Here is a 14,429-nt window from a genome sequence, read left to right as displayed (position 1 = left end):
AAATGCAGCATCCACCACCTCACTGTGCTCACATCCACTGTTTGGGCTCCATAAATGCCCAGCAAGCATCAACGAATGCCAGTGGGTGTCATTGCATCTGCATGGCAGAATCCAATTCCGCTCTTTTGGTTTCATCTGCACTTCAACGTTAGGCACCATTCTGTCAGACTGCCCTTCTGCTGCCGCCTGTCACACAGCAACAAAATATAATGGAGTATGGTTGAGAAGGTTCAGCCACTACTGCCTTAACACCTCTAACATCATGGGCTGAGATAAATAGGAGGCATTACTTTCAGAGCAGCCCATGTAGAAGCATTTTTCAGCTAGCGCTTACAAACTGCCATTTTCTTAGGAATCCACTAGGGGTCGATAAATCTGCATATTCAAATGTTCATAGTAACAAAAAGCCTGCAAACACCCTGGATGTCTAAATTCAGATGTAGTATAGATGCAACTGAGGAAACAACAGACAAACACTGAAATGAGATAGCACACAGCACAGGATAGTAGAAAAGCTACAAAACACAGCAAGTTATATTGCAGTTCTAAGCTCATTTGCAAAATAAATAATACTTAAACTGGAGCATTGTATACACCTTCCTACATTTAAATTACTGCTCGAAGGAACACAACTTTTAAAGGACAATTATAATTCAAGGGCTGAACACTAACCTTCCACAGGTGCTCCAGTCTCACTGTTCATTGCTTGTCCTTTTAACCTGCAAGAGATTTCAGAGGTTTTTCCTAATTCCACACACACGCAAAAAATAATCTCAGCCATTTGTGCATCAAACCTTAAGTGAACTATGCGTTCCAGTGAATATAATGTACTTATCTCTATTCTGTATCTTCAGAGCAGGCCTAAAAAAATGCTCAGAAAAGCTCTTCATAAGAAAATAAAAAATGGGATTTAATTGTACTGACAATGAGCCCACCAGTATCAGACTTCGGTAAGTTCTGGGGACATTGGAAGGGCAATTCAATTGCAGAGGAGAGATAAGAAGACACTTATTGCCTAGTTTATAAGGCTGGAGTTGCAAGGGCCTCCAGATTCCTTTCTGCAGAACAGTCCTCCAGTCTCTTGTCCCATACTTCACTATTCTTTCCCCTGTGACCTTTACAGATACGTTGTGTGCAAAGTTCAGTTTTCTTTACCTGTCCAACTCCCAAATTTCTCTAACCTTTTTTTCCCCCTCAATTCATACACGTCTTTGTAGGATATTACATCAAAACAATCAAGTCTTGCTGCTACTTGCAAATTCCTGCTTCACTGGTATTTTCAGCATCTTCAACTTTGATATGTCATAGGATCTTCAGTGCTTAGAAAAGCATGGTCTCCACCTTGCCCAAGACATAGGGTTCGAACTAGATGATCTTCAGGGTGTCTTCCAATCCAAGCCACTTTACAACTCTCAGGTATTTCCCAGTTCACCTAGTGAGCCTCACTAGCAAATGGCCTTGTTTCTTGCTATGAGAGTGGTGAGGTGCTGGAACAGCTTCCCAGAGAGGCTGTGGATGCCCGGTCCCTGGAGGTGTTCAAGGCCAGGTTGGATGGAGCCCTGGGCAGCCTGGTCTGGTATTAAATGTGGAGGCTGGTCGCCCAACCTGTGGAGAGAGGCTTTGGAAATTTGTGATCCTTGAGGTCCCTTCCAACCCTGGCCACCCTGTGTGTGATCCTGTGTGAAATCTATGGATAGAAAGGAGTTAACTACAAAGATAACAGGAGCTAAAGCTCATAAAGACAACCAAAAGCTGAATGCACATATCCATTATATCTGTTAATTATTACACCATTTCTTAATTTGTGAAAAGGTGCTTTATCTGTAGAGCCAATAAAAGCCTACCTTTTTATCTCTGACATGGTCAGAGTCTGATTGACGGGTCAATGATCTTTTAAAAACTGTAACTACATCAGCAAGTTTGACATTTGCAAGGCACTGCAACTTAACATTAGTACATTTACTGCTTTCATTCCCTACTTTACTCTTCATTATGAGTATCCACTCACTACAATAATCACTTCAGCATTAGGGCAAGGAAATTTATAGGGAACAGGAGCATGACAGATTCAACTACTTTTCAATTCTGATGAATGACAGTCATAGGCATAAATTCATATATAAATATGATATGTAAATAAGATGCCATCGAGGCTTCAGTGCAGTGTGTTAAACTCTGAACAAAGACACTGGGATAAAGACAGGAACATAGAACAGGTCTGTGTGCAACTTGGGCATGAAAAGAAAAAAGCTCCAATCCAAAATATTCCCTTTAATTTACAATTAATGTTTTCTCTAAGTGTTCTGATTGTATATAGGTATTTAATTAACAGCTGCATCAGATACAATCAGAAAAATACTTTTTGAAACCAAACGATGCAACAATCTGGCAACTGAAACATAACACGTTTTCAGTTCAGTCACTGAGATAATCCTCCTTGCTTGAGAACTAGAGAAAAGGTAGTTGGGTTTTTTGATTCATATGATGGTTCTTTCCTCATCACCTTTGTGCTTTGCAAGATCTAGTCTTTGAAGCAAAAAACATTACTTATTGATTGTAGTTTTGCAATACACTAAAACCACATCGTTAGAGATATGAACAGTGTCTGTTACAAACAAAAGAAGTTAAAAGATCTTTAGAACAGTGACCTTATGAATAGGAAGGAAAGATAAAGGTAAAAGGTTAAAGATACACAGTAGCAAAGCACATGCATTCTATAAACTATTCACTTTGAGATGCGGTTCAGACAATTGAGCTGCTATACTTCCTGCCAAGGAAAGGTATTCCTCCAGATACTGCATTGTAGTCCAAAACCTCACAAGATTAGAATGAAAATGTTGTAGGGTTTTTTTAGGTTATGACTGCAGAAAATGATCCACAAGCACAACTACCAATGAAAACCTATTCCACAACCTAAACCTTCTGATCAGCTGAAGTTGAGTAATAAATAGAGGACTTAGGATGAAAACGAGGCAACTCGTCATTGTCAAAGAAACAAGGTCTAGCAGCCCTATTTACATCAGATAAACTGCCTGTTTATTAGGATCAAGGTAAAAAAAAATTATAAAAACCTGATGTGAGCCTTGTATTTTCTCATTGGAAAAGTTCAGTTAGTTTTTTTAACATTCTTTTTTTGTTTGTTTGTTTTAAGTCAAGAGAACCTGTTTCCAAACCACCAATTCACCAACTTTTGTCTTTGTGAGATTCTTTTAAATCTATTTCTAAGTCAGTAAATGCCTCTCAAGTTAATAATACGAATACCAGTACATCACTATTATACTGCACAACAGACAACATGAATCAAGCACATCTTCCCATATAAATTTCTGAACTTAAAGTGAGTTTACAGAGAAGATGGAGACTGACTTTTTACAGTCTGATAGTCTGGACAAGAGGGAATGGTTTTACAATAAAAGAGGGGAGGTTTAGGTTAGATGGTAGGAAGAAATTCCTTACTTTAAGGGTGGTGAGGTGCTGGAACAGTCTGCTCAGAGAGGTTTCTGATGTCCCATCCCTGGAAATATTGAGGGTCAGACTGAACAGAGCTTTGGGCTGTTTGATCTACACGGTGGCAACCACGTCCATGGTGGGGGCTGGAACTAAACCATCTTCAAGGTCCCCTCTAAGCCAAGCAATTCTATGATATCTAATGCATTTCTCAAAAAATCCAAGGTGCAGCTTAGGTTCAAAACATCCAAGCCAGTATTTCATGTATTATGGAAGTTACCAGTATCCACCTAAGCATGCATCACTTGGATTAACTGGTTGTATCATACAAATAGCCATAGTCAAAGGCTGCTCTCACAACTGCACACACTCCAGTGGTTCAAGAAATAGAAGCTACTCACCCATTTCTTTTAATGTGGCTTCCATCCTACAGCAGGCAATAAAATATTTACAACTTTTCTTTACAAAAAAGTGACTCAAAGAAAGGGGAAGATCACAAGAATTGGAGAACAATGTTTCAGACAAGAGCAGTAGGTAAGACTGCTGTGCTTGTGCTTCTGCACTGTGGGAGACAGGGTGTTGAAAACCTATTATTCCTAAAATGAGCACAGCCTTATGCAAATCAGTTGTCTGTAAGTGTTCCTAAAATACCTTTTGCACTTCACAACTGGATACTAGAGTTGAACACACAAGTCACACTTCCCCTTGCATTTTGAAGTCAAGTGGTGTATTTTTAACCTGTCAGAATCATTGTGCAACTCAAGTTACGTGTTTGTTAACTCAGAAGGCCACCCACTCACCCCAAGGAGTCATAATGGCAATCACCAGGATCAAGCTGTGCTCAAGGGCTGTGTAAAACTAGAAAGCACTTGAACAGTTCTAGTAGCAGCCAGATAACATACGTGCCCACAAGAACTCTGTACACCAACAGCTTAATCAGCAGTTTGTTCTCCTCCTTGCTCTAAATTCAAGACCTCTCAGGAAGAACAAATACCTTTCAATAGAAAGGAACTATTATTTTCTTTTTTGAAACCAGATTGAGAACCTGGTACCAGACACCAACAAACAGCCACGTTTTGAACATTTTTACTATTTACTCTGTATATACTCTGCTATAACTCAACTCTGCTACAATGTATTAAGCAGAAGATCTCTTCTGATACTTTTGTAGCTCAGGAAGAAAGGAAAGGGGGCTTTATGCAGTTCTTCTACAGATCCAAGACCTCAAAAGCGTATGTATTTTAAACAAAACAGCCCGATTTTTAACTGCAGGATGGCAATACAAGTGACAGTAATACAACCCAGCAATTTGGATCCAAAACAGCTTTCATTTTGCAAATACAGAGCAAATAAGAGGCTATTTTGGAATCTCTCCTTGCCTCTGACTCCAAAGAAACACCATCAAGCCTTAGCAACTAAAAGATAACTAAAAGATATGATCTTAAAAAGACAGAAAGACTTGTTGTGTATGTTTGGTGGCCCTGCTAGGCAGGGGGGTTGGAACTACATGATCCTTGAGGTCCCTTCCAACCCGGGTCATTCTGTGATTGTGTTGTAGAGATAAAGCTACCTTTAGCAGCTATAACCTTCAGAGTTGGGCCAATCTAGTTCTGTACAACAGCACTAGAGATCACAGATGGTTCACTGCACATCCTCGCTTCTTATTGTGGCTACAGAAGCCATGTACCTGCCCATTTCTTTATAGGACTCCATAAATATCAGCCAAGCACACAATTCCACCAGCATTATGGATATGAAGTTGTTAATTTACTACAGCGCTGCAGGGGGAAATGAAAGAAAAATCAAGATAAAATTTGTAAATATTTTAAGTTAAACTCCAGTAAAACTTCAAGACTCAAAAAGTGTAAAAGGTTTTTTGTTTTACCACTTGCCCATCAAGAAATGATACATGAATGAAATTACCATTAGCTTTTAAACAGATAAGCCTTTCCATTTCAATGGTTTAGATAGATGTTAGTTTAGCAAACTAGTTAAGCTTTAACAGAGAACAGGTGACACTGAGTAACTATCAACACAGCTCACTGAACCAAAGGTGCCTTTTAGACATAAATTTCCCCCATTTCCAAGGCAGGTAAGCTCTCATTCCCCAGCCACCCTCCACCAGCAATTCAAAGTAATTTGTACAACTTCAAAGTCATACATCACAATTTCTTTTCTACTCAATTAAAAGGTTTGCCCATGAAATTGCTAGAAGACATCAACACTGCAAAAAGTTTGTCTACCTACTGTGCACAAAATGCTTGAAGCACCGATATGTACATACAGCCTACACTAACATCTATCTTTTCCCACTGTAATCTTGCAATTGAAACCTACCACTGGCAAAATCAAAAGCCTCAAGATGAGGTGCTAGAAATCATCTTCCATCTTCCTCTAGATGAGGCATTAGACATCATCTTTCATCTTCATCTATTGTTTTAAGTCCTTAAGCAACTTAACTACTGATTAAAACCTGTATCTTTATCATTTTCACTAAAAATCTATCTTCTCCTCACTGTATTCATGTTAGAGGCAACACTTCAGTTATTGTTTGTATGAAGGTGGTATTACTCTATTGAGCACTCAATTGCCTTTAATTCAATCATTTTCTAGCACCAAACTATTACTTACAGCACTACACAGTCCTCATTATTAAGCTATACTGCATTAAGAAGAAGAACAGCTTTATCCATTTGCTGCATTACAAATGGCTAATCTGGACAATCTTGAAAACCATTTGTTTCACTTACAGTAGTTTTATCCTTGGGAATACTCTAGACACCCTAATTCTTCCCTCAAACAGCACAGGAAAAAACTGAGCCATGTATCTCCATGCTCATCATATTCACTCACACTAGCAACCCAATGGAGCTCCTAAGACAGTAGATTAAGCAGAAAAACAAAGAGCTATTACACTCAACATCCAACCTACTATATTTTTCCAGGTATTTGCAACCTTTGCAATGGATCAAAGAACAAAACGTAGTACTTGTTGAATTCTTATCTCTGCTGATATTCCAAGTTACCTGACATATCACTGCAAATCCTACACTGATGTTTAGAATCTATACATAGAGACTTCACTTGCTGGTAAGCCCAATATATCACGCAAATGAGGGGCCACGAGCTCCTAACAAGCTAACATGAAATGAAATGTAACCACATATCACCTAACACAATCTTTTTGAAACGCTGGAACAGAAAAAATAGATATCTAAGAGAATTAAAAACAAACAGCTAAATTATTAGCACAAGCCTGAATAGCAAGTAGAGATGCAGCTTACAGTACAGATATATATTCAGTAACAAACAAGTGCCAAAATGATCACTGACAGTGGAAGCATTTGCCAATAAGAACTCCTACCACATACAGAAAACTGAACATCTGGATCACAGTTAAAGAAAACTGGTGATAAGACATGGGTGTAAGGATTTAATCCCCATGAAGAATGAGCAAATATTTGTTTCGATAGGGGATGAAGAGCAAAGCTTCCAAAGCGCTGCCATCTTAAGCTGCACTGCTGGTTCAAAAGTGCAAAAATATGAGGGGAAAGGTAACATCCTAACACTGAAAGAGTTAAGAACCTTAAAATCTGATTGTGCATTTAGTAACTCTATACACTGACATCACTTTATGTTCCTTTCTCAACCTGTGAGATCCACATTTTAGTTTCATTTACAGCTAGAAGAATACAATTATAATCCCAAGTGCGAACAACCCGTCTGACCCTTTTACCTACCATCTAGCCCTTTAAATTGGGAAATAAAATGTTTTTTAAAAATATTTACCTTAAATTCAGGTAAATTTCATGTCTGAGGTTCTGACCCTGGAAGCCATTCGATGCCAAAATGCTACTCCCCAAATATCCCTCAAAGGACACGTTGTTTAGCAGACATCTTGAACATCTTCACTTGGCAAGTAAAAACAACATCATTAAGTAGCACCTGCACTGATAAGAAATGCAAAGCCGCGTGCGTTGCTGTATCAAAGAGTGGCGTTACACCAAGTTAATATTTCTCCCCTTGTCTTAGCCTTACCTAAGTCAGCTTTATGAAAGGCCATAAAGAAAGGTCTTAACTCAAACGTAACTTTCAGAGGCAAATCTCACTGAGATATTAGCATAGAGGCAGAAAAATCTTAAGAGGTTTGAAGGGACTGTAAATCACCTTTTCAGCTGCTAATCTTATATGAAGCAAAACAGCTTTAGTGGGGACCTAAGTTGTTCCTGTAAGGTTATGATCAGTTTTCCATTTTCAGTTAGATTGCACATCTAGTTCCAAGTTACACAACAAATTTGCCACCACACCTTGTACTAGTAACAGGACTCAATGTAATTTAAGACTGGTCCAATTCCAGTATCTTTAGAAGGAAATACTGAATTCATAAGAAAATACTGAATTCACAGGTCAAGACCTAGATGCCAACAGCAGTACTGTTGGTGAAAAGCTTGCCACTGATCTTTCAGATTAATAATACTTAAACACTGATGAATTAAAGGATTTAATCTTACTCTATAAAGGAATAGGCCCCATGGCTGACAAGTCAAAGCTCTGTCCGCTGAGGTCACCTTGCTGTACACTGGAAGATCAGGAAATAACTAAACTACACCACATTACTGCAACAGCTCAATTTAGGATTGGCAGAGCATGCAGTTAATGATCTGACAGGGAAAGTCACTTTGGTCTCTAAGTCTCCAAAGTTTATATTCTCTAATTATCTACCTTGGATGGCAAAACAAAATGGAGAGTATGAATGCAGCCCAAGAAATGATGCTGGTTTGAATTGACTTCTCAGCACATTCAAAGGCACAATATCTACACTGGCATGTTCCCAAGCAATGCCTGCCAATCCCAATATCTATTTCCTTTGAGTAGTTTCACCTCACTCAGCACATTAGCAACTAAACTTTATAACCACATATAGCCATAGATAAAATACCGCATTTGCTCATAATTTCTGTTTTACATCTATTACTAATCTCAAGTTTGCAAAACCAGCTCAAGTTCTAAATGATACTTAATGTATTTGTCATCCCCACATCTTGAAGTAGAGACCTAATCACCTCTTTTTCTTATGGAAACAGATAGGAAAGTAATATACTTCAGCTCACACAGTACGGTGAAGCTAGTAGAGAACTTACTACAGGTGCTTTTAAAGTATAAAACAATCACATAATTCAAAGTTAGTACTAATATATTGTGCTTGATGTTAGATTTTTTTTTTTGCTCCATTCTTGAACCCCATACTATTTGAAGCAGGTTCTCTCCTACTTTATGTACAGTGAAGAGCCAACCCACACAAGTACTTCTTAGTTTTCAAAACATGAAGAGTTTCTTTGAGATGTAAGTGCTGAGGCACTGTACTGTATCTTGATATGACTAAGACTTGGATGCTCTGGGAGAAAAAAAGGTGATAAGAGTGTGGTGCTTTCTCAAACATATGTTTCTTTCAGTTAACATGCCCATTAATTTCCTGGATTTGAAATAGCCTTTACTGAGTTAGTCACGTAACAAAGAATAAATTAAACCTAGAACTCAATAATAATCTTACATTATAAGTACAGGTTCACCAGTGAGGGATAAAATATATGAAGGGAACAAAAACAGTGAAGGAGCCTAGTGTCTTCCTTGCTTCTCATCTCCTACCTTCACAAGGTACAGCACAGACAGAAGATGCTTTATTGCTGTGTATATAGCACAGTGTTCTTACAAAGCCCAATATTACACTTACTTATACAACTACCACAATATCAATTTGCCCTACACACTTGGTGAACACACAGCATGTACTCACGTTCAAGAAAGCTGATTTCATTAACAATAACTGTGTATGATTTACACTGCCAGTTAGATCTTCACTGAAGACAAACTCCACTTTATCTACAAAACTGAGAATGCAGGAAACAGAAAGAACATCAGGTTCAGTGCTTTTACAGCTCTTTGACATTTTTAAACTGATAGTTGGATGATGACAATAAAATACTCCTTCTGATACTGAGGAAATCTGCTGCCAACAATGACTCAGAGCTTATCTTCAACTTATACCTCCAGTGAAAAAAAAATAATACAGTCAGAGGTGATAAATTAAAACAGATAAGACATGATCTTGCCAACACTGTCAATCTTAGACAAAGAGTCATCAAGAAAATGATTAGAGGAAAGGAACTCCAGTATTTCCACAGAAGAATATGAAATACACTATTTCAGACAAAAGAGGTTCACAAATGAGCTCAGAGTGCAGGACATTTTAATTAAAATAGACCTGGCCCATTCTGTGGTTCCATTTGGACGAGTTAGATTACAAAGTTAACGTTCCGCTTTAGTCCTCTAGATCCCAATGCCACCAAGAACAGCACTGAGGTCTGCAAAAGGTAACTAAGGAAAGATATCACATGCACTTATAACACTCAGCTTTGCTGTTTACTCTTAAAACAGAAAGACTCGGCTTATGTCAACAAGAATTTTTGATCATTAATTCAGTATTAAAAGCAAGAAAAAGCTGGTTAGCAACCTCTGGTTGGTTCCAAGCTGATAGAATCTCAGGTACAATTCTCAGCCAGACAGTCAAGGCCACCAAGAGATGCAAAAAATAAATGTATACTGTAAATGTTACCCTCAAACAATTCTTAATTTGCCCTGTCAAACCATACTTTCTACTTCATTATGCTGACTAAAACAACACCGCTCTAAAGAAATACAATGACTCCTGGAAAGCTAATTGACTCAAGCACTTTTCCTCCAACCACTGTTCAAGGGAGAGAAGCTTGCAGGCTCACACAATGCATCTGTGAATGTTCTTACACACGTATACCTGCCAGCTTTCGCATTGCCAGCTTTCTCAAATGCATCTGACAGTTGGGTGAGAAGCTCTAATATAGTGTTTGGCAACTGTATTCTTTCCTCTTGTTTTTTCAAGCGAAAGAGAAAGAACCAAGCAAAATCTGTTATTCCACAGAGTCAAAACAGCTGCTTTAACAGGTTCCTACTAATACAGGAAGTGAGAAAAGTCTTTAAACTGACCTGCAAAAGCCTCCATTGCTTAATGAACGCCACGCTGACAGGAAAGTCACTGAAAAGAGATTGATTTGTTGTCCACCTCTGCATGCTTCAGATCAAACCTGAAAGCTGTTTTGTCCTACAAACCTAAAGAACACCCAGCAAATAAGCTTTATAAGAGGAATTTTATATTTCCCCCATATTACCTGGAAACATCTACTAGAAAGTAATACGCTCAGATCAACACTGTACCAAAACTCACCACCAAAAACTTCTGCATGTCTATGGACTGCTTAAACAAGAAATGAGAGGACATTATCTCCTGTGTACATGAAGAGCTTTTTATATCTGTTCTGTCACAGAGCTGAAGTAAGCAGTTGGCAGCCTCAGTCATCACACACAGCAACAATATAAACAGATGGAGACAGAAGGTCTTTCAAAGTGACAAACATAAGCACCACCACTTTTCACGGCAATCAAAAGCGTATTTACTCACCAGGCAGTTATCAGGATCAATTCAGTATTTTCTGACTTCTACGGCGGAATTATTAACATTTACAAAGCTCAGAACGCTGCCCTCTGACAGGTGCTCTGACAAACTGGCTGAGGACATGCTCCACTTACTGAGGGTTTTTCTAGTGCCTTTCACTTGATATGATTAGGAAAAAACTCCAGATGACATTCTGCAAAACGGCTTTCTACCTCTATTGCCAAAAACAGAAAAATAAGAATGATACCTTGAATTTCCAGGACAAGTAAAAAGCATTCAGATGGTTTCAATAATAAATCGAATTACTATTTTGCTCAGCTGCTCGTCTTTTTGTGGCAAGATTCCCAGCTTGGAAAACACCACTGTCACACTCCATACTTGCATTTTCCTAACTCCATAATAACCTGAATCTGACAGGTTCCTACACATACAAGTCGCACACTCTGTAGTGCTATAGAGCAACAAAATACACTTAGTATATACACATGAACAAGATGTTAGTGGTTAATACTTGAGTTAGTAGTCATGAAAATAAAAGAAAACATTAAAAAGAAAAATCAGAGCAGTGGTGTCCAAGCTTCTCACTGGTACAGTCACATATTGGAAGCTTTCACATATTATCTAAGTCATCTACACACCTCTTCTCCAACTTAACCACTTCACAGAACGCACATTTCCATTACCTAAACACAGCTGAAGCTATTAATTAGAATAAGCTTAGATACCTCAAACAGATAAAGGATTTATAGTTCTTTACCAGAATTCAGGAGGTCACAATCAACAGCACAGAGCCCAGTTGGAGGCCTGTAACTAGTGGTGTTCCCATGAGGTTAGTACTGGGTTTGGTCTTGTTCATCACCTTCACCAGTGACTGACTGACTGTCAAGAGATGACTGACCATTTTTAGTCAACAGTTCATTCTAAGAGTGCTTATGTATTCAAGTCAAACTAAACAAGTCTTCTGGGATTCAACTAATTGATTTGTTGCCTCTAATGACTTTCCACAGAGCCAGCCCTCCAGCAGTGGATCTTGAAGCCAAATGACTGTGCCACACTTCTCACATTAGCTCTGTTATATCAGGAACTGGCTTTGTATAAAAAGAACACAAGTAAGAAGCATGATACATAGACTTAGCTCTAAAGGACAGTACAGTTTATTCACAAATTTTGAATAAAATCTAAGCTTAGATCAGTAAAGCTTCTTTAGATACTTAAACCATAGCATACCTCATGAAAATAATATAGGAGGGCTGCTCCAAAAGTAATGCCTCCTATGTTACTACGTTGGCCTGCAGCATAGGAGGCAGATGTTGATGGTATGGCAGTACAGGTTGAACTTTCCCATCAATATTCCATTACATTTCATTGCTGTGTGACAGATAGAAGCAGAGGGCTAATCAGACTAGATGGTATCTGACATAGAAGTGCATATGGAGCAAACTGGCAGAACTGAATTCTTCTATGCAGAAGAAATGGTACCTGTTGACCATCTCCAATGCCTGCTGAACTTATTGGAGCCCAAACAGTAGATGTGACCACAATGAGGTGGTGGGCAGCATGTTGTCAACAGTTTCCCCCCTACTCTTCCAAAGACATTCTCAAGTAGAGAAACATCTATGCATTATACATTTTCCTTACATGAAACTTCAAATCATTGTCAAGGTAGAAAACACTATCTGTAAAACTAAACAATGCCTTAACATCTGCTAAATAATTATTCAATTGCTGTTTGATAGTATTGTAACATACTTGGCCACAATATGCAACTAATTCCAATGTTACTGTGAAACCTTACATACACATGGCCCACTACATACCCTATATTTAACAGGCACACACAGCATTTCAAACCAAAGGAACATGACTGCAGTTTCTTCTCCTGACAGATCTACACCCTCCTGTTCTCCCAGTACTTATCATACAACCATTCACACACCTCGGAATCTGAGCAGTTGTCCATCAGGCTACAACGATAGGAACAAAACCTTGCATCAACTTCAAGAGATACTTCATTACCCCACAGGTCTACAGCCTTACTTTTACAACACAAGTTATTTTCAGAATCACTAGAAAAAAGCTTCTTAGAAACACACACAAACAGTATTTGGATTTTATTGCATCATCAATTTATCTGATAAGAAAAGCATGAGAAATTCTAAGCACTTCACATGTTAAGGCTGAATACTCAAAGCAAAGCTTGTTGGCACAACTCTAATTCCATCTGCAGAGCATTTCAAACTCTCAGTTTAGCACACAAAAGGATTAGTTCTCAGCTCACTGTAGTGCACTGAATGAACATTGCCAGTGGATGCTGATACTGAAAACGCAGAACTGAAAGCAATCCTGGGTTTACTCAGGATTCAAAACAGCTGAGCCAAGAAAAAAGAATGGAGTTGATAAGTCATGCATGGATTCCTCATTTCCAGCGCCCGTGTTCTCTCACCTGCTTTGGTGACCCAGCACAGATGGCAGCTTGGATGCAAGCTAATAGCAGCTACTCTAACTTGAGACAGCACAATTCATGCTAGGGACATTCTGGTTAAACTGAAAAATCCTGATAGAAAACGCTATGCTGAACCACACCGGCCTCCTACCTTATTATTGCCATCTATAAAATAGCTACCAATGATGCTTGACATAGAAAAGGGACTATCCTAGTCAGCTAAAGATTTTCAAGCAGTCAATCACATACTATCCCGGTATTAAGGCAGAAGACATTGAATATCTGACTCAGGTTTGACCTTATCCAACAAACACATCAGATTTGATTTCATTTCCCTTGAAACTGACACTATTATACCTTAAAATCACAGTTCCTCATGTAGGCACAACACAGTGCTTATTATTATATACATAGCTAAAAGGTAAGCAATTAGCACACAAAGATGTTTCAGAAGCTTAGATAACTTAACTCAGGTTGCTCATCTCCTTCTACATTTCACATATTTTCAGTAACAACTTACAACAGTCCTTCACACAGAATGTTTAATGACCCCAAAGTCCTATTAATGTTTAATGACCCCTGTTAAGTCCTATTAAAGTCCTTCCCACCTATAGAGATATTACTTTAAAAGTATGGATATACTTTACAGGTGTATGTATCTTTCTCTGTATGAAAAAGGTGTGTGTATATAAGATTAATATTTAGTAAGAAGCTGAAAGCCAGTGAAACCCTTAGGTGTGAAAGTGAAACCAATTACCTCAGAAACCAGATGGTTTTCCTTAACACTGACACTCAAAGACGAGTCTCCTGATGGAATGCTATGAAAAAAAAGAAAGATGCTGTTAACCTTTTATTAATACAACTATCACTTCCATACCTAACAGCAAACCACAGACACATGCAGGCAGCGGTGCCTCCACCCACCACAGGCACAGAGCTGAGCAGCACCGTGAGGCACACACAACGTAGGCCGGGCACAGGCCGCACCGCCCGCCATGATGAAAGGCGGCAACGCAGCACAGCCCGCGCATGCGCACCCTAAGTTCCCCCCCC

The 14,429-nt window shown here is 38.8% G+C and overlaps 1 protein-coding gene across 8 annotated transcripts in view; it reads right to left on the bottom strand.

Annotated features, from left to right (window-relative positions):
- Positions 1-14,388, bottom strand: part of SHLD2 (shieldin complex subunit 2) — a 29,091-nt gene extending 14,703 nt beyond the window's left edge. For 3 of the 8 annotated variants that reach the window (XR_001555964.1, XM_015866036.1, XM_015866045.1), the window contains exons 1-3: positions 14,301-14,388; positions 14,134-14,194; positions 673-719 (exon numbers count right to left, since the gene is read on the bottom strand). The gene's annotated coding sequence lies outside the window, so the exon portion shown is untranslated. Of the gene's footprint in view, positions 1-672; positions 720-1,181; positions 1,688-3,456; positions 10,437-10,467; positions 10,517-10,939; positions 11,148-14,133; positions 14,195-14,300 lie in introns of those variants that run through there. The other 5 variants (XM_032445553.1, XM_032445554.1, XM_015866043.1 and 2 more) reach the window with 5 other exon arrangements.
- Between the last annotated feature and the right edge of the window lie 41 nt (positions 14,389-14,429).

The sequence above is a fragment of the Coturnix japonica genome, chromosome 6, assembly GCF_001577835.2.
Source record: "Coturnix japonica isolate 7356 chromosome 6, Coturnix japonica 2.1, whole genome shotgun sequence".
In the NCBI taxonomy this organism is placed as follows: Eukaryota; Metazoa; Chordata; class Aves; order Galliformes; family Phasianidae; genus Coturnix; species Coturnix japonica.
Note: the sequence above shows the minus strand (reverse complement) of the source record. Positions and strands in the feature narration are given on the sequence as shown.